A 24,647-nucleotide genomic window follows, 5' to 3' on the forward strand; every position below is an offset into this window, starting at 1 on the left:
TGCCTGCTGCTTCTTTCTCAGGCTCCTATGTAGCTAGTGAGTGAGCACGTGACCCAGTTCTGCTCAGTGGGACCTGAGGGGGAGTCTGGGCAGGGCTTCTAGGAAAGACTTTCCTTTCTGATCAAGGAAGATATTCCTTTCTTTGTTCTAGTGGACGTTTTTGAGTGAGCACATAATGCATGGAGTTGTGGCAACCCTTAGGGTGAATGAGAAAGCTATGACTGATATCCTGAGCAGGGCCGAGTGGAAGAGTTAAAGGAAGCTGGGTCATGGATGACACTGATGAACTGCTGAGCCCACGCTGAGTTCTCTTATGCTCAGACTGTGTGTATGAGATAAGAAGCACCTCTTATTGGTAAAGTCTCACAGTTTAGGATATTCTTTTCCATGCAGCTGAAACTGTCCTGGACCTTCTACCATGCACACTCTGCTGTTGGACCAGTCATGGACTCTGTGCATCTGTCACCCCTACTTCTCTTATTTTGCTCCTGCCTTGGTTCACCTTCCTGGAATTTTCCCCATTGGCTTTGTCTCCCACTGGTCCTGTCTTGATCACTTAGACTCGACAGCTGATCTCAGCTTGCTCAAAGTGGGTAGTCACTGCCTTCCGTTGTTACACGTGCTCTTGCTGGCCTTCTAATAGTGGTCATCTGCCATTTTGCTGCAAATCAGGGGCAGGCCATGCACCCTCTAGAGCTGATACTGCCGTTGTTTTGCTTGTGGACTGTGCTATTTGGGTTTAAGAACTCCAGGCAACAGAGAACAACCAAAACCCTCACAGGCCTGTTTGGTTCTCTCAGATCACACTCCCTGACCCTTTTAGTGCAATCCCTTCCTGTGTCACCAGGAGAGAAAGTAAGTTTGGGGGACAGCCTGCTTCTATTATGCAGCTCTGAATGTTCATGCAGACCGAGGCGTGATACTCAGAGAGCAGCCAGGAGGATGCTGTTTCCCATAGCCCCTCTTTATTCCTTGGCTTTTTATGTTGCCTGAGGGAGAAAGAGCTCAAACTGTTTTATGTGGAAAGGGAAATTTTGGTCCCTGAAGCTGAAAAGCTCGACCCAGTGAATCAAGGTGGAGAAATGAGATTCTTTAGGGATCTCTTTCTCCACTTCTTGGGTCAGTTTTCTTCTATCATGGTTCCTGTTTCAAGAAGGCTTTTCTCCTATGGGAGCATGCTGGCCGTGGTACCTTTAGTCTTCATATCTTGTCAGTGCTGCAATTCTAGGGACAAGAGCTGAGGTCTCAGTAAATCCTGGGTCATATATAACTGAGGATGGTTATGCTGATTGGCAGGCCTGGTTAGGGGCTTACCCCTGGAGAGGTCTGAGAGTGGGAGAGAGGCGGTCGGTCCCTCGGAGGAAAATTAGAGAAGCAGTGTTGTGTACTGGTTAAACTCACATTATGGATGGAGCCAGCATTTCGAGGCTCTGGTGTGCTTGACCTTGGGCAAAGTACTTCAGTCCATTTATGCTTTAGATTGCTCAGTTGAAAATGAATAAAACAATTGTTCCTACCTAATAACCTTGCTAGGAGTATCTGGTGTGTATGTTTAGGACAGTGTCTGGTACATACTGAAGATGATAATGACAATGGTAATGAATAACAGTGAATGTGTGCTGGGTAGACAGTGAGGACAGATGTCTGCCAGGTAAGTCTGATGAATGAATAGGTCCTCTGCCTGCCATCTGGCAGTCATCCTTCCTAGGCATGTGTAGGCGCCATAAGTTGTAGGGGCCCCTGCTCTGTGTGAATGGAACGGTGTAGCCATTCATTGCCTTGGGCATGGGGAGAGTAGGGAGTCCTCCCTGCAGCCGGCATGCATAGGATTTGGCAGCCGATCTCTGGACACAGTTCCAAGAAGGCCGGTTGGCACCGAGGATGATGAATTGGTCCAGACTCCTGAACTGGGTTGACTTGGTTCATTGACCTTTTTCTGTCCATGGTTGGAGACATGATTAAATATCTGGCCACACCTGTTCACCTACCTGGCCAGGCTCTCTGAGGCTCATGCAGATCAGGAGGGGTGCCCTCCTCTTGTATGACCTTGGAGGAGCAGATATGCAGCGAGCTCATGGAGTAGGAAAGCGCTGCCTCCATCTGTGAAAAACGAATTGTTCTTTTTGTCTTCTGCCCCCTGCTATTCCAAGTCCAACCTAAGTTGAGAAATATTCTGGGTATTAGTAGATCTTTGTGTGGTTGGCAGCCTTCTAGGTCTCCATCATGGCATATTAGGCAACCTGAGGGAATTTTGTGAATCAAGCTCTGTCCCGGTGAAGCCAGCTGCTGACCCAACCATTCAGTGCCAGTGGGAATAGACAATTCATATGGGCACCCACCACTGGGGGACCTCAAAACGTGGCAGAGTTCCTGGGTGGTACTTCTGATCATCTGTAGGGATCCTGCTGGTTCTGAGGTCTTCTCAGAATGAGAAAGAGAAGACTTGCCTCTGAGGGGTTGGACTAAGATAAGTCAAGTGAGGGACTTGCCCTGGGCACAAAGATTAAGGGATTCTTGCTTGTGTCTGCCTGGTGGCTGGATGATCTAGCCTGGCCCCATTCACATGACTGGCAGTGAGCTGGCTGTTGGCCTAGGTGCCTTGATTCTCCTCCACATGGCTTCTCATCCTCCAGCTGACCAGCTCTGGTTTGTTCACATGGTGGTTTCAGGGTTCCAAGAAGAGCAAATAAGCACATCCCGATGCACCAGTGCTTTTCCAGCTCATGCATCATGTTTGATAATGTCCCACTGGACCAAGTAGTCTCATGTTATTGTTCAGTAGCTCAGTCGTGTCTGACTTTTTGCGACCCCATGGACTGTAGTCTGCCAGGTTCCTCTGTCCATGGTGTTCTCCCGGCAAGAATATTGGAGTGGGTTGCCATTTCCTACTCCAAGGTATCTTCCTGGACCAGGGATCAAATCTGTGTCTCCTGCATTGGCAGGCGGATTCTTTACCACTGAACCACCAGGGAAGCCTCTAAGTAGTCTCATAGCTAAGCCCAAATTCAAGTGGTAAAGAAACAGACTTCACTCATCATGGGAGGGAAAGAATCTCTGGTCAAGCTACTGCAGATCATGTTGACGCAGGTGGTCACTGTGAAACAGAATCCCTGGAGGCCATCACACTGGACTTCATAAAGGACTCTCAGGTCTCACCGTGGTTTAGAGAGTCAGACAGCCTTAGTAGGACAACAGACCTCATGTATTCCCTGCCTTGGTCCCTGACTGCCTTAGCCCCCTCCATCTACAAATGGAAAGTTGGGCAGTTTATGGATCACTCCCAGAGACAATGGGCTTCCCAGGTGGCTCAGTGGTAAAGATTCCTCTTGCCAATTCGGGAGATGCAGGAGACAAAGGTTTGATCCCTGGGCTGGGAAGTTCCCCTGGAGGAGGAAATGGCAACCCACTCCAGTATTTCCTGGAGAATTCCATGGACAGAGGAGCCTGGTTGGCTACCGTCCATGGGGTCACAAAGAATCAGACATGACTGAGCGACTGAGTCACACACACACCACCTAGAGAAAATGGTGGTTAAGGATGTGGACTCTGAAGTCAGTCATACGTGAGTTCAGGTCCTGACTCTATCAGTTACACATGAGATGATCTTGTATGTGTCTTTTTCCTTCTCTGTGGCCCAGTTTCCTTATCCACAAACTAGGATGTTAGTACCAACCACATAGGTCTGTTGTAATAATTAAAAAAAACAAATCCTTAAAATGAAAAAGAGCTAACTACACCAGCATCAAAAGGATTAGCCACAGATGGATTAAGAAGCCCTTGTGTAAAGCACTCAGCACTGTGCACAGGTCCTAAGCCTTTGGTGCAGGTAGCGTATGGCATTTCCATTAATCTCCCTAATCATGGACGTACTGATAGTCCTCTCCATTCCCCCGCCTACACCATGCACTTGTGTTTTCATTTCCATTGTGTGAGTGCTAAGTCACTCAGTCGTGTCTGACTCTTTGCAACCCTGTGGACTGTAGCCCACCAGGCTCCTCTGTCCATGGGATTCTCCAGGCAAGAATACTAGAGTGGGTTGCCATGCCCTCCTCCAGGGGATCTTTCTGACCCAGGGATTGAACCTGAATCTTTTACATCCCCTGTATTTGCAGGCGGGTTCTTTACCACTAGCATCTGGGAAGCCTGGGAATCCCTTCCATTTCCATTACTTTATACAAAACCTGAAATTTTGCAATGCAATGCTGAGAAAAAGAACCTAGATTTTAGAGCCAGAAAACTTGGTGTCAAAATACAGTGCTGAAGTTTCCAGCTCCACTGATTTTGGTAAAATTATTTCAGTTCTGTGATCTTTAGTTTGTGTCTTTATAATGGGGCAAATAATACATAAATCATAGGTTTGGGGTGAGTATTCAATGAAAAGCTACTTGAATCACATCCAGAATAGTGTCTGGCACAAAGAAGGCACTCGGAAAATGGTTCCTAAATTATGATTAATCCCTGGAGGAGTCTCTCCTACTCAAGAAGGGGTGCAGGTTACATTCTGACCTGCCAAGAAATAATAGCTAATAATAGCTAACTTTGTTGAGCAGAGGTTCTGCGCCAGGCATTACAAAAGTATAAAAGGACTCTTTAGCTGGTTCATCTAAAGATAATTTCTCTGGCATTTTATGGTTTTAGGAATAATAATTTCTTATCATTCATGGTCAAAGTACCAAATAAAACTCATTGTTATGTGCTGTACCTTCCTGATTCCATCACTAAATCAGGTCAGTGAAAGATGCAGGCAGTAATGTTGAGTGTATCGTTTTGTGTTTCTTAATCAAGTCTTACTTTATGAAGAAAGATATTAAAAATGATAAATCATGCATTAGATGTTGAAGACTTAATAAAAGAGAAATAAAGGAAAATCTAAAAAGAATATATAAAATTCACGTATTGAAAGAATATGCATATAAATGCTAATGGTTTTGAAAATCTGGTTGAAAGGGATGATTCTCCAGGAAATTTTAAATTGGCAATTTTATCTCAAGAAGAAATTGAAAACCATAACAGGCAAATAATCAAGAGAAATGAGAACATTGCTTTTCTTCTCCCAAAGCTCCAGAATAATAGGCTTCATGGGTAAATTATTTTAAACTTTAGAAGAATGAAGAATTTCTCTTCATTTGATTTGATTTTGATTTTCATAACAGTGAGCCTGTTGTCTTAGAATATCTTTGTTTCCTTTTTGTGACATGCTTTACTTTTTTATTGAAGTATAACTGATGGATAATATTATGTAAATTACAGGTATTCAATATAATGCTTCACAATTTTAGAGGTCATACTTCATTTATGTCTGTGTGTGTGTGTGTGTGCACACGCGCGCTAAGTTGCTCAGTTGTGTCCGACTCTTAGCAACCCCATGGACTGTAGCTGGCTAGGCTCCTTTGTCCATGGGGGTTCTCCAGGCAAGAATATTGGAGTGAGTTGTGATGCCCTCCTATATCTTCCCAACCCAGGGATCAAACCCAGATCTCCCACATTGCAGGCAGATTCTTTACCATCTGAGCCACCAGGGAAGCCCATGAATACTGGAGTGGGTAGCCATTCCCTTCTCCAGGGGATCTTCCTAACCCAGGAATCGAACCAGGGTCTCCTGCATTGCAGGTGGATTCTTTACCAGCTGAGCTACCAGGGAAGCCCATACTCCATTTATAGTTATTATAAAATATTGGCTATATGCCCTGTCTTGTACAATATATCCTTGTAGCTTATCTTATACCTAATCTGTTCATTTTAAACTATATCAAATTATAGAGAGAAAGTAAATGTTCACAATTTTAAAAAATCAAAAGTGAGGTAAAGCCAACTCAGATTGGTACTAGGTAAAGAGATTGGCTCATGGGAAGGACATTGAGAAGGATTAAGAGCTTCAGGGATAAGAGTCTCAGACACTAAAACTGAGGATCCAATACTTGTAAGATGCTTTCTCATTATTGGCTGTATCAGTCAGCTTTGCTGCGTACAAACCATCCCAAAATTTAGTGGCTTAAGACATTTATTATGTTCCGTGATTGTGTGGGCCGCTTGGGTCATTCTTCTGATCTGGGTCTATTCAGCTGATCACTGCTGAGTTCTCTCGTGCACTTGGTCAGCTGTGACTTGCCTGGTGCGGGATCACCTAGGGTGGCCTCAGGCACATGACTGACACTTGGCAGCCTCTTGACTGGGGCCCTTTGTTCCTCCTCCTCCATGTGGTCTCCTTTCCTCCATTAGTTTAGGTTCATCTGCGCACTGGTCTCAGGGTTCCAAGCACCGCAAGAAGGAAAACCCCCACAGCATGGGTGTCTTCCAAGCTCTTATTTGTGTCACAGTGGTTGTGGCCAAGATCAGATTTGGGGTGGAAAAACAGACTTCACCTCTGGATGGTAGGGGCTGCAAAGTCTCGTTGTAGAGATGCTCATGGGAAGTGGGGACTTGTGGCCATTTTGCAGTCTACCATTTTGCAGCTGGCCCTCGTCTGCTGTGCCAGCTGTCTCCTTGGTCCTTCCAGATCATCTCTGCTTTCTCCTTGAGAGACTGACTTGCAAGGGATGCATCAGTGGGGGTTCCCTTACTCTCTGACTTCTAGCTGGGCTTAAGACGAGGGATTGATAGGAGACTGGAGGGTGAGCCCAGGGTGTTTGTCATGAGGTCTTCTTGGCTTTCCCCTTTGACAGTGTTCCCCTCCTAAGGCAGTCTGCATCTGTTCCCTCCCAAAGACACCTGGACACAGTCTCCCCTCCTGGCTCCCAGGAGGCCTCTACTCTCTTCTCTTGTCCCGCTGCTTATACAGGCTCTCAGTCACTGCACCCTCCCTCTGGGTTTCTCAACAGCATGCCCACACTTTTCTAAACAGTCCTTTTATGAAACCTGCCTTAAACTCTCCTAATCTGAATATGCCATTTGTTTTCCTGCCGGGACCCCAGCTGACTTATCCTTGCTTTATTTGCTCCTACTGGAGACAGGACGTGCCTGTAAATATGTCTGACGACCTGGTTGTAGTTGACCCTAGGGAGAGATGGAAGCCCTAGTTGACACAGTGGCCTTCTCTTGCATTCATAAATCAGTCCCAGAAAAGGGTTCTGATTGGTTGGTCCTCAGTTGTTAGGGGAATGAACTCTTACAGTTTACCAGGTCTGGACCATCTAGCATCCCTCTGACTCAGAGAACAACATATAAGAAGAAGGAATGGGAGACTTGGAGGAGCTGGCAAAATAAATAGCTGCCACACTTTATTATTATAAGCTATCTTGACCATGGTAACCAGCATAACCCAATAAGGCTGGCTCACAAAACTAAACTGTAGTAAACTTAGAGTGTAAATTTAAAGATCCTAAATAAGACATGTAATACTATTTAATTCTTGGCATAGACTTACTGGTTCAAGTAGACTTTTTTAATATGAAAGAAACAATTCAGAGATAGAAAATAATGAAAAATTTTGGTTAATATAACAAAATATAGGAACAAGATAAAAATTAGCCAAGGAACTGTGAAATCTTGGAAGAAAAATTTCAGTTTATCAGTTGCCTGTGCATGTCTACTCAGTCGCATCTGACTCTTTGTGACTCCATGGACGGTAGCCTCTGCCAATGCAAGTCTCCAGGCAAGAATACTGGAGTGGGTTGCCGTTTTCTTCTCCAGGAATCTTCCCAACCTAGGGACTGAACCTGTGTCTTCTGCATTGTAGACGGATGTTTTACTGCTTGAGCCATCAGGAACTAACCCAGCGTAAGTGGGCTGAAATTCTCTACTAAAAGGCAAAGGCTAATCAGACTGGAGAAATATATAATTCTAGGCATTGTACAAAAGAAATGTATTAGGTTAAAAATAAAAGAGTCAAAGATATAGCTCCCCCCCAAAAAATACACATACATGTGGAACATAATCTTAATAGTAATATCAAAAGAAATAGGATTCAAAGTAAAAAGCATAAACAGGAGGAAGAGGGGGAAAGTGCACTCTGATATATTACTGGTGATATGAATGTAAATGAATATTGGGTTGGCCAAAAATTTCGTTTGAATTCTTCTGTAAGATGTAATGAAAAACCCAAGTGCACTTTTTGGCCAACCCAGTGTAATCTTCCTCAAGAGATAATTACCAACATGCATCAAAAGCCTTAATGACCTTTTTAGCCTAAGAATTTTGCTAAGAAATTATTTAAGGATATGTGTATATATTTACAAAAAATTGGAAGCAATCTAAAAGGCTGGAAATTAGGGTTTATGTAAGTAAAACATATCCGTGTGACAGGAGGCTGCGTGGTGATTTAAATGTTACAATGTCTGGGTGATGGGAATGTTCTTTCTGTGTTGGCGGCTATATACATGCACACAGTATTCAAAACTCATGAAACTGTGTGCTTAAAAGAGGGAGGGGCATATATACCTATGGCTGATTCATGTTGAGGTTTGGCAGAAAGCAACAAAATTCTGTAAAGCAACTATCCTTCAATTAAAAAATAAGTTAATTTAAAAAAGAAAAGAAAGTCTGTGCATTACTGTATGTCAATTATACTTCAATAAAGTCACCTGATTGAAATGTTGTTGACATGGGACTCTGTAGTCATTATGAAGAAAACAGACAACAAAGCCCATGGATGGTATGATATGTCTACAAACATACACTCATGTGAAAACACAAGGCCACATTTTCTGAACACATTTTGATGTCCCCTTGTCAATTCTTCTCAGTATCTTATTCCAGACTGCTGGCAGAACTCTGAAGATCACTTTGGGAATTTCTGTAACTGTTTCCTGTGATCTTGTTTTTGGTGCCACTTCACCTCCAGCCTGGACTCAGGCTTCCTTCCTGCTTAATTTGATTAAAATCAAACCTGAGTGAAGGCTTGGGTATAACTGTAAGTAACTATAGTTGCTTCTGGATGTGGTCACTCTTAAGATACTCCATCAGCTGGGAGCCAGCTCAGTCCCCCACATGGGCCTCTTCAGGTGCTCCTGGTAAGATTCTGGCCCCACTGGTGGACTCACCTTTGGCCCCCAAGGAGGGAGGTCCTAGCTCTGCCAGTCTGAGTTTCACTCACTTCCTGCCTCAGCACCAGTGGAGTGGGACAGCCCTGTCTTCAGATAAAGGGCCCACCTCCTCTTCCTTGGCATTGTCTGGTCTCTCTGGCTCCGAGAAAGCCATGTACCAGTTGGCTGCACTCTTCTCAAAGCCTGGGTTGCTTAGTCTTACATAACTCCAGGCAGGGACACCCCACCATTCCGTTCTGCTGATGCTCCAAGGCTATCTGGCTCTTCAAGGAGGTGAAGCAACAGTTAGGGTTGAACATCCCTCTTGGCATCATAGTACGATCGCGTCATCACCTGATAGCAGAACTCATTTGTATCTCTCAAGGATAAATAGTACCAGGGGCAATTCAGTCTATAAACAGTGCAGACTCTCTCTCATCTATCTACTACCTATCTAAGTCTGGCAGGGCACCAGGACTATTATTTATTACTTAACACTGTAGTCTATAACTTCTACATTCATGATGAAAGTGTTCAATAATTAGGGTGCATGTTCCAAATGAGAAAAGAACAGCTTACAAGGCAGAGTCTGAGAGTTGACCTCTCTTGCTCAAAGGCTAGGCTTCCATTTAACATTTAAAGAGCTATTATATAGATTTTCAATGTAACTTCGGAAGACAGAAGCAGGCCTGAGAACCATCTGTTCAGGCTGAGGAAGAACAGTCTAAACTGACTCACTGGTTCCTATTTAAGCATATTAACACCTCATCCCAGTAGAGCTAAGACCAGTTGTCACCAGTTGTAGAGGGGAATGGATATCTGTAGTAGGTGTGGGTTCCTTCCACAGTTCTTTTACTAATGTTGTTTGGTTACATGCAGCAGAGCCACTTTGAGTTAGCTTAAATATCTACCTGCCAATGCAGGAGACGCAAGAGATATGGGTTTGATCCCTGGGTCAGGAAGATCCCCTGGAGTAGGAAATGGCAACCCACTCCAGTATTCCTACCTGGAAAATCCCATGGACAAAGGAGTCTGGCAGGTGCAGTCCAGGGGTTTGCAAAGAGTTGGATACCACTGAACCATGGAGCACACACAAACACAGTGAAATTTATTGAAAAAGGTATAACGTACTTTAGAGAACTGGAGGAAACCTCCCCAAACAACCAAATCAGTTGTATCTGATTCTGGTTCTTGTGTTGCTTTGGCCCTAAATTCAAATTCCAGAAGAAGAAACATTATTCTCTGAAGCTTAAGTTACTTAACCAGCCCTTTTCTTGGGTGTTTAAAGTCTTCCCTCTTTAGGGAACTAAATACAGTGGGGATGGGTATGGGGATGGGGATGAGAATTCAAAAATTCTCCTTTTTGAAGGCGAATTGAGACACTTATGCCTCATCACTGAGGCAGAGATGTTTGCAGGTCAAAACAACACATGTCCACTTCAATTTCTCAATGCTATTTTGCAGAATACAGACAGGTTGAATGCTTAAGGAGTATTTGGGTAGCTCACTCAGAACAGACCTCAGCTAAAGAGATACAGACAAGGGTCTGGGGATCTGTATTTTGATGTCCTTTGGGTAATTCTCCTGGGGAGCCAAGTTTGGAAGCCGGCAAAAGGTCCTACCTCAGATGGTTCTGAACCAGAATGGTGGGGTTTGAGTTCAAGGTTTGCCACTAACTAGCTGAGTAAATAATCTTGGGCTAACTAACTTCTCTGCCTCAGTTTTCTCATCTGTAAGAAGAGGATAAAATAGCATCCTCCTAACAAGGTTCAGGCAAGGATTAAATGAGTTAATCCATGTTGAGGGTTTCTCACCGTGCCCAGCAAATAGTAAGTGGTAGTTAATATTTCTACCACCAGTGGTCCCTTCGAATCTTAGAATGTGAGTTTAAGATTGGAAAAGACCCTGATGCTGGGAAAGATTGAAGGTGGGAGGAGAAGGGGACGACATAGGATGAGATGGTTTGATGGCATCACTGACTCAAGGGACATGAGTTTGAGTAAGCTTCCCTGTCCATCACAGGGAAGCCTGGCATGCTGCAGTCCATGGGGTCGCAAAGAATCGGAGACAACTGAGCGACTGAACTAAACTGAGAGCCTTATTTTTGGCATGGCATGTGTCCATATTGCTTGCCACAAAATGGATACTCAAAGGCACCTCCTATGAGCTGGTTGAGGGGGAAAGTCTAACGAAAATGATGGTCATGTGCTGAAATGCAATTCTTTTGTCGGTGAAATGAATTCTGCCCAATTCTTCTTCCATTTGCCGTGTGCCACTGATGGCATCCGCAGTGCGGGGCCTGCATGTAAAGGTCAGAGCGAATTGCTTCTCTGCAGCCCTCTGTCCCTCACTGTCACAAAGACACAGAACTTCGTGCTGTGGAGGAAGAAGCACATCCCCAGTGTGCAGCGTCTGGAGGATGGGAAGAGCTGTTTCTCTGGTGCACGAAGACGAGAGGTGCTGGGACTAAATGAGGCAGGCATGTCCTGTCTTATGAATGATTTTTGACTTCTCCTGGCTAAGGGGAAGGACCGGCCTCAGAAGCTGATAAAGGCAATTTCCCAGAAGACCCTCAGCCTGTGGAGGCTGCAGACGGTGGGGGGAAATAGAGCATTCAAAGGTAGATGACCCAGAAAGAGACATCCCTCACATGAAAGGCGCTGGTCCTGGAGTCAGAAAGGCTCTGCCTCCAACTCCAGTGGTCTGGACTCCTGGGATGTCTGACTAGCAATGTTTTACTTAAATAATAATATCCAAGAGCTAGCATTCACAGATAAGATTCTGTTTTAAGCACTTTCCGTAGAATCTTTTTTTTTTTTTTTTTAGAATCTTTCTTTATTCTTTGTTACACTCTAGGAGGTGAATTCCATTGTTGTCAGCCCCATTCCCAGATCCGCGCCCCCAGAGACTGTCTGACCTCACGGCCTGGGTTCCGCTGGGTCCAGCTACACATGGACACCTGCCCCAAACTGGACCCATCAGACTCCCTCTTCCAAGAATTTAGAATCTGGATTCAGAGGCGCTTCTTTTAGTCTGGGCTGGTCACACGGTTTTTGCAAACTGTTTCTTGTACAGGAAAGGGTCCATCTTGATGAATTTTCACAGAGTGAACATTTCTCTGTAACCAGAACCCCAGAAGCCCTCCTGTGCACCCTTGTCATCCTTATATCTCCAGCCCCTTCCATCAAGGTAGCCACTACCCAGGCCAGCGGCCGTTTGCTTGCTTGCTTTATTTTATTGAGCTGTTTAGTTTTATTTTCTTTTATTTCATTTTATTGTGGAGAGAACACAACATCTGATCTACCCTCTTAATACACTTAAGGTTTTTTTTAAGTCTTTGTTGAATTTGTTACAATATTGCTTCTGTTGTTTTTCTGTTCTGTTTTTTTGGCCCAGAGGCCTGGGGGATGTTAGCTCACTGACCAGGGATTGAACCTGCACCCCTGGTGTTGGAAGGCGAAGTCTTAACCACTGGACCACCAGGGAAGTCCCTCTTAATACACTTAAAAAAACATTTATTGATTGATTTCTGATTGTGCTGCGTGGGCTTTTCTCTAGCTAGGAGGAGCGGGGGCCACTCTCCACTTGTGGTGCTCGGGCTTCTCATTGCGGTGGCTTCTCTTGTGGAGCACAGGTTGTAGGTCATACAGGCCCAGTAGTTGCAGTTCCTGGTCTCTAGAGCACATGCTCAGTAGTTGTCGTACACAGGCTCCCTTGCTCCATGGCATATGGAATCTTCCAGGATCAGGGATCGAACCTGTGTCTCCTGCATAGGCAAGTGGGTTTTTTTTTTGTTGTTGTTGTTGTTTTTACCACTAAGCCACCAGGGAAGCCCCCCCCCGCCTTAAACTCTTAAGTACGATACAGTATTGTTGACTGCAGACAGTGGGGTGCAGATCTCTAGAGCTCACTCATCTTGCTTAACTGAAACATTGATTAGTAATTCCCCCATTTTCCCTACTCCAACTTCCAGGACCCATCATTCCACTCTTTGATTCTGTGAATTTGGTATGATTGGAGTTATATAGTATCTGTCTTTCTGTGTCTGGTTTATTTCACTTGACATAGTGTCCTCACAGTTTATCCATGTTGTTCCGTGTTGCAGTGTATCGTTCCTTTTTAAGCATGAGTAATAGTCCACTGTATGTATATACCCTGTCTTCTTTATCCATTCATCTGTATGCATTCAGTTTGTTTCCTCACCATTGTGAATAATGCTGCAGTGAACACAGGAGTTGTAAAGTCTCTCTAAGATCCTGATTTCAGTTATTTTTGGATAAATACCCACAACTGGAATTGCTGGATCATATGGTATTTCTCTTTTTTACTTTTTGAGCCATCTCTAAACGGGCTAAGGACTTGAGTAGACATTTATCTGAAGACATACAGGTGGGTAACTGGTATCTGAAAAGATGCTCAGTATTCATCAGAAAATTCAAGTCAAACCGCCAGTGAGACCTCACACCTGACAGGTTGGCTATTATCAAAACAAACTCCAAAGAAAAGTGTTGGTGAGGACATAGAGAAACCCTTGCTCACTCTTGGTGGAAATGCAAAATAGTGCAGCCACTATAGAAGGAGAGTGCCTGCTTTGAACTCCGTACACGTGGAGAGACCCTCTCCTGTGTCTGGCTGCCTTCCTTGATGTTTTGTTTGTGGCCACGTGACTTTGAAAGGGTCCATGCATTCATCAGGATGTCTCACTTCAAAGCCAGCCAGGACCGGGCACGTAAGTAAATGAGTCAAGTGTGTGATAACAGGGACATTGCATCTAGAGTGTGTGCACTCTGTCTGAAAGGGGCAGCTCCTTTTTTTTTTTTAAATTCCTGTTCTTTAAACAACTAAGATCCAGGTTTTCCAATTTTTTTAAAGAGACGTCTGAATCCCCCAAATGTGGGTGGTGACAGATAGTTCGAGAACGACATGTATGGTGTATTTAAAAAAACATGTTTGGACTGGATTCCATTCTGAATATTTTGTCGTTCAGTTGCTAAGTTGTCTCCAACTCTTTGCAATCCCATGGACTATTATCCCTGCCCACCCCGCCAGGCTCCTCTGTCCATGGGTTTCTCTAGGCAAGAATACTGGAGTGGGTTGCCATTTCCTTTTACATGGGATCTTACAGACCAGGGATCAAACCCATGTCTCCTGCATTGGCAGATGGATTCTTAAGCAGTGAAGTCCTCATCCTGTCTACCACCAGTTTATAACCTCTGAAGGTGGGAACTGTCGGTGGAAGGTCATGTCTCATGTCCCCAGCCTAGTCAATGAAGAGAGTAGGAAAAATATAGTCACCTGATTAAGGAAATTGCTGCTGCAGCATCCCCCTGCTGATTGAACTCTCTGTGTCCAATGCGACCTGCGGCGGGGTTGGGGTGTAGTGTTTTGGAGGTGGGGTATCTGGCAGCTGCTTGCGTCTCCTACATGCAGTCTTCAAGGGGAATCATTCATCATTCCGTATATTTATTAAGTGCCTGCTGCTGCCAGGGACTGCTCGGCAAGGATTCAACTCAACTTTCTATATTTGTTCGGTTACCCCCCACCCTGCATCAGACCTTGCCATCCTTTTTGAATAGGGAGACCTGGGCCATGATGCCTTTCCCTCAATTCAAGCCTCACCTTTTCTATATATTGAGAAACATTTCAAGAGTTTTTGTCTTTTACTTGGCACCTTCCCCTGATTTTCTGGGCTGAAATAGATTCTCCTATTTTTAAACAGTTCCTTCTGGTACTTTCAGCAGTAGTTTGGAGGTAAGAGTAGAGTGAAATGTTCAGGTTCAGGTTTCTGGTCCTGCTTGTTGTTTGAAAGTATGGACGCTGGAGCCAGCCTGCCGGGGTTCAAATCTTGGCTGCGTGACTCTGGATAAACCGCTTAACTGCTCTGGGCCCCAGTTGCTTCATTTTCAAGATGAGGACAATAATCTATCTACTGTGTGGGGATGCTGTGTGAAATAAGTTGGTTCATGCAAAGAGCTTAAAACAACGCCTTGCGTGTTATGTAAGTGTTTGCTTGACTCAGAATCTTGGACCTGTTTGCATTCAAACTCAGCCCATCGGTTCTGACTCTCCTCTGATTCTGCATCTCAGCCTTTCCTTGTGCAATTCTCTGCCTTTGATCCTCTTCCCCCCTTAACTGTGAATCTCCAAAATTCTCCTGAGCGTGGGTCAATTCTTGGGCCTCTTCTGTGTTCCTAGACTTTCCCCACCCTCATACTCTCTGCATTGCTTTGTACCTCCTACATAATAATCAAAGCTAACATTTACAGGTGTACCTTGGAGATACCGTGGGTTAAGTTCCAGACCACCAGTAATGCAAATATCGCATGGATTTTTAAATTTTCCATTGAATGTAGAAGTTACGTTCATACTCTATGGTATTCCTATTAAGTATGCAGTAGTATTATGTCTAAAAACCAATGAAGTGAAAGTGTTAGTTGCCCAGTCGTGTCCGACTCTTTGTGATCCCATGGACCATGGTCTGCCAGGCTCCTCTGTCTATGGGATTCTCCAGGTAAGAATACTACCATGCCCTTCTCCAGGGGATCTTCCCAACCCAGGGATTGAACCCAGATCTCCCTCACTGCAGGTGAATTCTTTATCATCTGAGTCAGCAGGGTAGGCCCCCCCCCCCCCGCAAATGTACATATCTTAATTTTAGAATATGTTATTGCTAAAAAATGCTATCATGGGAGCCTTCAGCAGGCCGTAATCGTTTTTGTGGGTGGAGGGTTTGAAATATCATGAGAATTATCAAAATGTGACAGAGACAGAAAGTGAGCAAATGCTGTTGGAAAAATGGCGCCGATAGACTTGCTTGATGCAGGGTTGCCACAAACCTTCAATTTGTAAGAAACTTTTTTGCAGTGTAATAAAGTGAAACGAGGCACACCCCCCACAGACAGTTCTGTCCATCCGCACAGACAGGACCTTTGGCCAGGCCCTGCCCACTCTCCCTGGACCAGCTGACTCTTATCCCGACGCCCTGCTTCCTCTCTGTCTCATCAGCCTGTCATTTCCGTATTGCTGCGGAGTCATCTTTCCAAAAACCGGATGTGATCTTGTCATCATTCTTGCTGAAAACACGTCAGTGCTTCCCACAGTTTTAGAGGCACAGTTGATGCTCTTATGGGTCCATAAGCAGGATCTTCATATATCCTTCTTTGTCACACTGGCCCACATACATACCTGCTTATTCCTTGGGATCCTAAGGAATGTGTGCCCCTGCTATTCCCACTGTGCTCACAAGGGTCCCCTCTGGGAGATGAAGGATGTGGTCGCCCTGCTCCCAGGCCCTGCTTGCTGTGGCCCCATCCATCCCTGTAGCCTCTTCCTGACCCCTCTCTCATCACCCCGAGGCTGAGCTTCCTTCCTTCAGTCTCCCGCCCTCCCCAACAGCTCTTCCCCCACAAGGCACATGCCTTGCTCTTCTCTCTGCCAGCGGCTTCTTGTCTCTTCTTCCCCTTGAGCTTGGTGAGTCTCAGTTCTGGTTGCATGTTTGAATCATCTGCAGAGCTTTATAACCGCATGCCGGTGCCTGGGCCCATTGCAGACAAATGAAGTCAGACTTTATTGACTCAAAGCCTCTCAGTTGATTTTAATGTGCGTTGAGGCTTAAGAACCCTGATTGACTTGTGCTCATCCTCTAGGCCACAGCTCAGCTTCTTAGGGAAGCCCTCCCTGACCAGGTCACTTTTGCCTGTTTTGCACTCCTAAAGCCCCGCACACCTTTCCTTACTGTTAGGCACCATAGGGTCACTAATTTGTATGATGACCAAGGGCTTAGCTGTGTGACCTTGAACAAGTCACTTGACTTCTCTGTGCCTCAGTTTTCTCCCCTGTAAAATGAGAATAATAAACCTATTGTACAAAGTGAGTGAGGGTCAAATGAATTAATTATATGTAAAGCTCTTAGAGGGCTTCCCAGGTGGCGCTAGTGGTAAAGAACCTGCCCGCCAATGCAGGAGACATACAAGATGAGAGTTCGATCCCTGAGTCGGGAAGATCTCCTGGAGGAGGGCAGGGCAGCCCACTCCAGTATTCTTGCCTGCAGCATCCCATGGACAGAGAAGCCTGGTGGGCTACGGTCATGGGGTCACACAGAGTCGGACACGACTGAAGTGACCTAGCCCTTAGCTCTTAGAACAGTGTCTGGCATATGTTAGCTCCTACTATGATGATGATCATGGTGATGATGATGGTTATCCCCCACTGGAATCTAGAGAGCCCTAGGGGCGGGGTCAGCATCTGCTGTTGGATCGCTCCCCCCCCCGCCGCCCCGGGGCAGCACGTGGCACATGAGAGCTCTTTAATAACTGCTGACAGAGTGGTGTCCCAGTGATGTTCTTGGTGACAGGGTAATCAGTTGGCGTGCACAGTACTTGTCTTCTTCAGTTAGGTTCCTTGTCGCTATGGACCTATTGGTTTAGGATCCGTGTTTCTACTGCCCAGAGTTAGAGTCGTTAGGATCAGACCTACACGGGCTTGTGCTGTCCAGTGTCCCAGGTGGCCCGGCAGGCATTCGCTTCAACAGCGTCCTGCATGTCCTTCTACGTAAGAGCTCTTTCGAAAGGCAGGCGTGGGGGTGCCCAGGGCTTCTGTGGCAGAGGAAGCTGTCAGGAAGCTGGCATGGTGCTCTGAGTCTAGGAATCAAGCTGAAGCATCTTTCAAGTTAAGTAACCTCAGTAACCTCGTGTCCTGGCCCTGCATCTGGGTGACCTGCACACAGCAGGGAGCGGGGTACCCCTCCCTTTGTTGGCTGATGGCACTGCGGGGGACAGGGGAAGCTAGGGGAGAGGCTGGGTGTGCATGTTTTGTGGTTGATGGAGGATTTATTTATAAAGCAAGGGTGTGATCTGTGACAGTGTGTCTGGTCCCTGAAAGGCTACTGTACACTCTGAGCAGTGAATTCACAGGAAGAGGCAAGGCAGAGTTGTGTGAACAGCCCGGAAGGCAGAGTCTAAGAACTTGAAGGGTCCTTGGGGAATACCCAGCTTAACTCCCTTGTTTTCGCAAGGGGGAACTGAGACCAGAGCATGGAAGTGACTTGGCCAAGATCGTAGGTGTAGTTTTTATTTTAAGCTGACATCAATCAAGTGCATGCTGTCTGCCAGTCACTGTGCTGATAAGCACGGTATAATCATGATTTCACGAATGCTCACAAATCTAAAAGCTGAAACGTGTTTATTTATTGTATTCCACCCACATAGAGTGTTTACTACCTGCCAGGCACCGGGCTGAGCTTTTTACAAAAATTAACTCAATAGCATCTCATGATCCTGTGAACATTTAGTGCTATTATTATTGTTTCTACTTTAAAAATGAGGTGGGGCTTCCCTGGTGGTCCAGTGGCTAGGACCCTGCACTCCCAATGCAGGGGGCCCGGGTTCGATCCCTGATCAGGGAACTGGATCCCACATGCCCCAACTAACAGTTCTGATGCCACAGAGATCCTGCATGCACAAAGAAGATCGAAGATCCCACATGCCACAATTAAAACCCAGCACAGCCAAATAGATAAATACCTTTTAGAAAATGAGGAGGTGGAAGCACAGCAATGTTAGGTAATCTGCCCCAAGTCGCATGAGAAGTTGTTAAGCTTGGGATTCAGTCCAGGAAGCCTTGCAGTATGTGCCATCCTGCTGTAGTGTCTCCCCATTTTACAGGTGAGAAAATCGAGGCTTATATAGCTTGAGGAACTTGCTCAAAGCTACATGACTGGGAAGTAGCAGAGCTGGGACAGAATTTGGACCATCTACCTTGAGACTCTGGCTCACAAGCTGTCTACTAAGTCCCCTCTCATGGGGGCTGGGGTCTCACGGCTGAGGGATCCGAGCTGAAGACAGGGGATGGGGGCTGAGGCAGAGCTTGGAGCCAGGCAGGGGGCCGAGGGGTGGATCAGCCCGGTCTGCCTGTGTTGAAGCAGGATGCCTGCAGCTGAATAGTAGCCCCCAGGGCGTGCAGGGCCCTGTCCAGTGCTCCAGGTCCAGCGTTCCACCCTCTGTCCTTCAGAGTTAGTGCAGACTTCACCTCCTCGGGGAAGCCTCCCAGATCTGACCTCACCATAAACTCTTTAAGCACCTCGAGCTTCTCTTGCACGGCACTCAGAAGTGTGCATTTGTTTGTACCTTTTCACTGTCTCCTCCCAGCTAGGCTGGCAGCCCATCAGGGCAGACCCTGTGTTTGCTTTTGTTCATCCAGTTTCTGACACATACCAGGCACTCAACACATACTTGGTGAATAAGTGGATTGTTCCCAGGTGGTGCTAGTAGTAAAGAACCCGCCTACCAATACAGGAGACATAAGAGATGCGAGTTCGATCCCTGGGTCAGGAAGATCCCCTGGAGAAGGAAATGGTAACCCACTCCAGTATCCTTGCCTGGGAAATCCCATGGACAGAGAAGCCTGGTGAGCTACAGTCCATGGGGTCTCAAAGAGTGGGACACAACTGAGCATGCACACTCACACACGGACTTCCCTGGTGGTCTAGTGGGTAAGGCTCTGTGCTTATAATGCAGATGGCCCAGGTTTGATCCCTGGTCAGGGAACTAGATCCCACATGCCTCAACCAAGAGTCCGCATGCCACAACTAACGATTCCATGTCCTGCATCTAAGACCCAACACAGTCAAAGAAATAAAATAAAAATAAATATTAAAAAAAAACAAACCCCACACACAAACACACTTGCAGTGTTAGATGTTGAAAGAAAGAATATCAACAAAATTTAAAAGGCAAGTGATAAAACCAGGAAAATATTTACTGTGTATATCATAGGTGAGTGGGTAATGTTCTTTGAGTTGTATGGGAAGCTTGTCACAAATCATTTAGAAAGAAGCAAACTTGAATTTAAACATGGACAAAGGCTGTGGACAGAAAATGAATGATAAAAGTGAACATTTAAGAATATTTACTTCCACCAGTGACTATTAGGCAGTTTTCAGGCAGTAGTGCATTGAACTCTCCCATCAACTTAGGCAGTAATTATTATTATTATCTAATTCTTAGATGTAGAAACTAAAACTAGAAAGGGTTAAATAATTTGCCTTGTAGTCCAGAAGCTAATAACTAGGAGAGCTGTGTCTTAAATTTGAATGTGGCTATTAATTAACCCCTAATGTTGACACTGATTCCAGTGCAGATTGTAACCCAGGAAATCATATTTAAAATCCTACTGAAGTTGACACAACGGAAGCTTGTCTTTAAGTGGAACAATTACTTCTTTGCCCACGGGGTGGGGGTTGTAGCAGGCGTGGGTATCACACCCTCCCGCAGGCACCGGAGCATCTACAACAGCTCATAAGCACTATTCACTCTGCTCTCCGGGAACACAATGAAAGATCTTCACCAAATTACAGTGTCCCCCTTTCAACTGTGTAATTACAGCTTCTAACATTCTACGCATTTCTTGGGCACAAAATCTCAATCCACATCGTCCCAATTAAGGTTTCCCTGCCTCTTTGTGTCTCGGGAATTCTCCGCATTTTGTTTGCAGTTTGGGACATGGCGATGCTGTTGGGTTACCCAGCGGGCTGGTACGTGCTGTGGGAATTTCGTGGTATCCAGATAAACACGAAAATATTCTACTGTCATCAAAACTCTGCAGAGCTATTTAAGGAAAAGTCGTATTCCTTTCCACTTTGTTCCCTCCTGCCTTCCTAAAGAAACACTTTTTTATTAACTTCTCTTGCAGCCTCTCCTTCTAGCATTTGTTTTTGCAGATCTGAGTAATTTAAAATACACTTTCTTATCCTATCTCACTTTCTCAACCCAAAGGTTGCCTGCAGCATAGTTCTGCACCTTGGGTTCTGCTATTTTTTTTTTTCTTTTTTGACTTCACTTAAAAATATACCCTTAAGATTTTGTCCACTTTAGTGCAGAAAACTTCATTTTCACACCTGAATGGTAGTCCATTGTGTAACTGCAGTAAGATTTATTTGAGCATCTCCATTCCTATGACATTTGGCTCATTTAAAATCTCTCACTATTATAAATAATGCTGCAGTGAACAATCACATGTGTATAAAATTTCCTATGTATGTGGGTTTATCTCCAGAATCAATTCCCAGAAGTGGGACGGCTTGGTCAAAAAGGGAGAAGCATTTGGACTTTTGATATGCATGCCCATTTGCCCTGACAAGGTAATGCCGATCGGCCTACTCACTGCACATATGTGTGTCTGTGTTTCCACAGCTTATTAATGCAGTCCAGGGGGATGAACATCTTAAAATTTCATTGTAAGGGTTGTCTATTTCATTTTTAATGTGTGTTAGAAAAAAACATAATTTTGCACACCAATCCCACAAGTTCACAGTCTTATTTTAAAATAGGTTAAAATAGGTTTTAAAATAGGTAAAAGTGGCATGCTGAGTGAAAAAACAGCACCAAGTATTAATAAATAATTTTATAGGTAGAATGTAGGCATGCTAAAATATGACAGCTCAAGACTGAAGTTTGGGAAGTGTTACCATGATTACCTTTTCTCTTTCGAATAATACACTCCAGAGCCTGTACGTCCTTCGTGCAAGGCGCTGTGCTGGGAGCTTTAGTCATCACATCCAGTCAATGAGGTGGGTACTGTGTTTATTTGCGCTTTATGGACAAGGAGGCAGAGAGGCAGAGTGCTTAAGTCACTTGCCTGAGGCCTCACAGTCCTGAGGCCTCACAGTTAACTCCAGAGCCCAGGTTTGCAAGCTTCCTTTCGTTCTGACACTATTTCCAGCTGCGGTCTCCAGGTGCGCCTTGCCTGTCTACCTCCTGGGAAACATACCTTCGAGGCTTTTGTGACCTGTAAAGGGCCAGGGATGACACAGTCTGAATTTACAGGCTGCCCTGACTTTCTCCTCTGACTGATGCTGTTGGTGTGTGCTTTCCTGACCTTTGCGTTTCAATGCAGCTTCCATATTCCTGCAGCTTTGCCTCAGCTCAGCCAAATTTCAGCCCACCTGTGCACAAAGCCATACAGCCCATTCAGACTGAGAGAGGCTATTTTAGGTTGTGATTTAGAGATTTAAAGTTCTTTCCCCCCCCCGATCTGTGCTTCCTTCATCCTTAGCTGCATGAGCCTGGAGTCAGGTGATGAGCGGAAGATACTGAGCTGGGATGGGCCTGTCCTTTGGTCCTGGGGAGGAGGTGTTCGCAGTGAAGACTGGTTTGGCGGTGGGGGTGGGGAATTCCAAATGACCTGAAGGTGGCTGGTGCTGCATTTGTGTGGGACGAGGGGTGTCATCATCTGTAACTCCCTATTGGGTGGGAGACCCTCCGGGAAGACTGAGGAGCAACCAGGTGACACTCAGGTGTCCCCTCTCTGTTACTGCATATTTGGAACCTGACAAACTTGATTACAGTCCTATCTCTTCTTCTTTCTTGCTTTGTGACCTTGGATAAGTTACTTCAGTAAGCCTCAGTTTGGTCATCTGGAATACCAGGACGATAACTCCTATGTCCTTGGCCTTTATGAAAGTTTAATGATATGATATCTAGGTGGTGCTAGTGGTAAAGAACCTGCCTACCAGTGTAGGAGACATAAAAGACACAGGGTTCGATCCCTGGGTCAGGAAGATCCCCTGGAGAAGGAAGTGGCAACTGACTCCAGTATTCTTGCTTGGGACAATGGACAGAGGAGCCTGGTGGGCTGCAGTCCATGGGGTCACGAAGAGTCAGACAGGACTTAGCGACTAAACAACAACAACAATAATGATGTGATGTGGAACCCTTAGCACAGTGCTTGGCAGAGTGCTGAATTTATGGTGGTAGTGAGAGTCACAGTAGTTGATTATCGTTTTATTGTTGTTATTTGACAATCTCTTGTATCAGGATCAGAAGTGGAAGAAAACTTGGAAATCCCCGTTTGCCTAGGATGAAGCATGATAGAGCTCAACGCCATGAAACAGTGGGTAGAGGCATCATGCCAGGATCCTGTGAGAACCCGATTTCTTAGGGGTGGGAGAGATGACCAGGGACACTGGAGGTCAAGTGGTGATGCTGGGGGAGGGATACAGAAATTTCAAGCCCATTTCTGAAAGCTCTTGGCACTGAGTCGCATGAACTCATCATTCAGGAGTATGAGGTTATGTCCACATGTGGTTGGACCCCAGCCAGTGACTGCTAGGGAGAGAGGACCCAGTCAGTGGACTCCGAGGGAGAGAGGATGGGGAGTCTGGCAAAAGTCACAAACCCAAATTCCTACAGGGGCCAGGTGGGGAAGGGAAGAGAGTGAAGCAGGCAAGGTGTGAGACAATAGAGAGTGATGGGAACTGTGGAGAACGAGGAAGCTTATCCTTCATCTAAAGGGGCCAGTGGTGCTCCGCCCAGAGGAACGTGTGTCCAGAGTTGCCCCAACTTGTGAGTTTTCAAAAGGAGCCAGAAATCAACATTTTTGTCTGACATTTCAGGATTTTTAAAATACTTTTAAGACGCTCCATGTGGGCCAAATACCGCTTGTTTGTAAACTTGGTGTGGCCCTTGGCATCCAGATGGTAACCTCTGAACATGAAGAAGGACCCGGGCCATGAATGGGGTTGGGCTGCGGGTGCACTTGAGGGGGTCCAGCTGGTGTGGGCTGGACTGGGGAGGCTAATGGTAGAACAAGGTCGGGGAGGGAAGGAGGCAGGGGTGGGCATTGCCTCTTTGACTGGGATCCAGACAGACCTGGGGGGAGAGTTCTGACTTAGAGGCCACGTGGATCCCTGACCTCATCCTGGTCAGTAGCCACAGCCTCAGAGGCTGGGAAAGGAATGTACTTCAGCTAAAGGCAGGGCTGCCATTTAACCTGTATCCACCAGCACGACTGGACTAGTTGTGAAAATGATGAAGTATTTACCTGCTGATTGGTGAATAGCTACTGGGCCCTCGGAACCTCCCCCTCCCACCTTCCACCCACCCACTTCTTTCCCTAGCAGCTCCTCCCCACCCCACCTTGCCATGATCGGGCAACTAAAGGGTTAACTCCCAGCGTAGCTAGGCTCTGCGGCCCATTCTGATCTGCAGTCCATTCTGATCGGTAGGTGGGCAGTACTGCCCATACTTGAGCCAAAGTGATTGTAAATATCTTGACAATGATTCCACCCCCCCCCCCTCCTCCCAGTGCAGGTTGCAGATGCCTGCTTAGGTTGGCTTAAGCACGAAGGAGAAATTTTAGAGGACACAGGAGAGTCAGATGGAGCTGAGGGCATGATGCCAGGCCCCTAGGAGACTGCAACCAGGAGCTCCATCCCTGGGGTCATGAAGCCTTTGTCTTTGTTCCTTTCTCCTTGGAGCCTGCTGTCAGTAATCACCATCTCAGCCCCAGGGCTCCACGTGTCCTCACTGCCCGGCCCCTGACACTTGAGCCGAGCATCCACCTCTCCACGGGTTTGGGGGAGGGTCATCTCCAGGTGCAGACCCGCCCCTTGGGCCTGGGCAGACATAGATAGGCACCCTGAATGGTTCTCCTTGAAGGTCCTAAGAACCCCAGCTGTGGGCGTGTGGCTTTGTTCCAAGCTCTCCCAAGTGGAAGGAAGGGACCAAAATCAATCAGGAGATGACCTGGTTTTCTGGGTGGTCTGAGAGATGAGAGTGGGTGTGGGGGTGGGGGTGGGGATGGGTGGAGTTGGTATTTACAAGCCTTAGCCCTCCTAAAAGCTGAGGCAAGGGAATGAGATTGGAGGAGCCTCCGTCAGCCTCTAAATAAACCACAGAGAAACGGACTTTC

At 46.0% G+C, this 24,647-nt stretch overlaps 1 protein-coding gene and 2 non-coding genes across 4 annotated transcripts in view; all 3 read left to right on the forward strand.

The window, feature by feature from the left end:
- PRKCB (protein kinase C beta) overlaps nucleotides 1-24,647 on the forward strand; it is a 359,558-nt gene that overhangs the window by 157,486 nt on the left and 177,425 nt on the right. The gene's annotated exons all lie outside the window — the stretch shown is intronic.
- TRNAG-CCC lies at nucleotides 18,291-18,363 on the forward strand. The gene has a single exon. It is a non-coding gene; the product is annotated as a tRNA-Gly (tRNA).
- Nucleotides 19,432-19,504, forward strand: TRNAI-UAU. The gene has a single exon. It is a non-coding gene; the product is annotated as a tRNA-Ile (tRNA).

Source organism: Cervus elaphus, chromosome 10 (genome assembly GCF_910594005.1).
Source record: "Cervus elaphus chromosome 10, mCerEla1.1, whole genome shotgun sequence".
In the NCBI taxonomy this organism is placed as follows: Eukaryota; Metazoa; Chordata; class Mammalia; order Artiodactyla; family Cervidae; genus Cervus; species Cervus elaphus.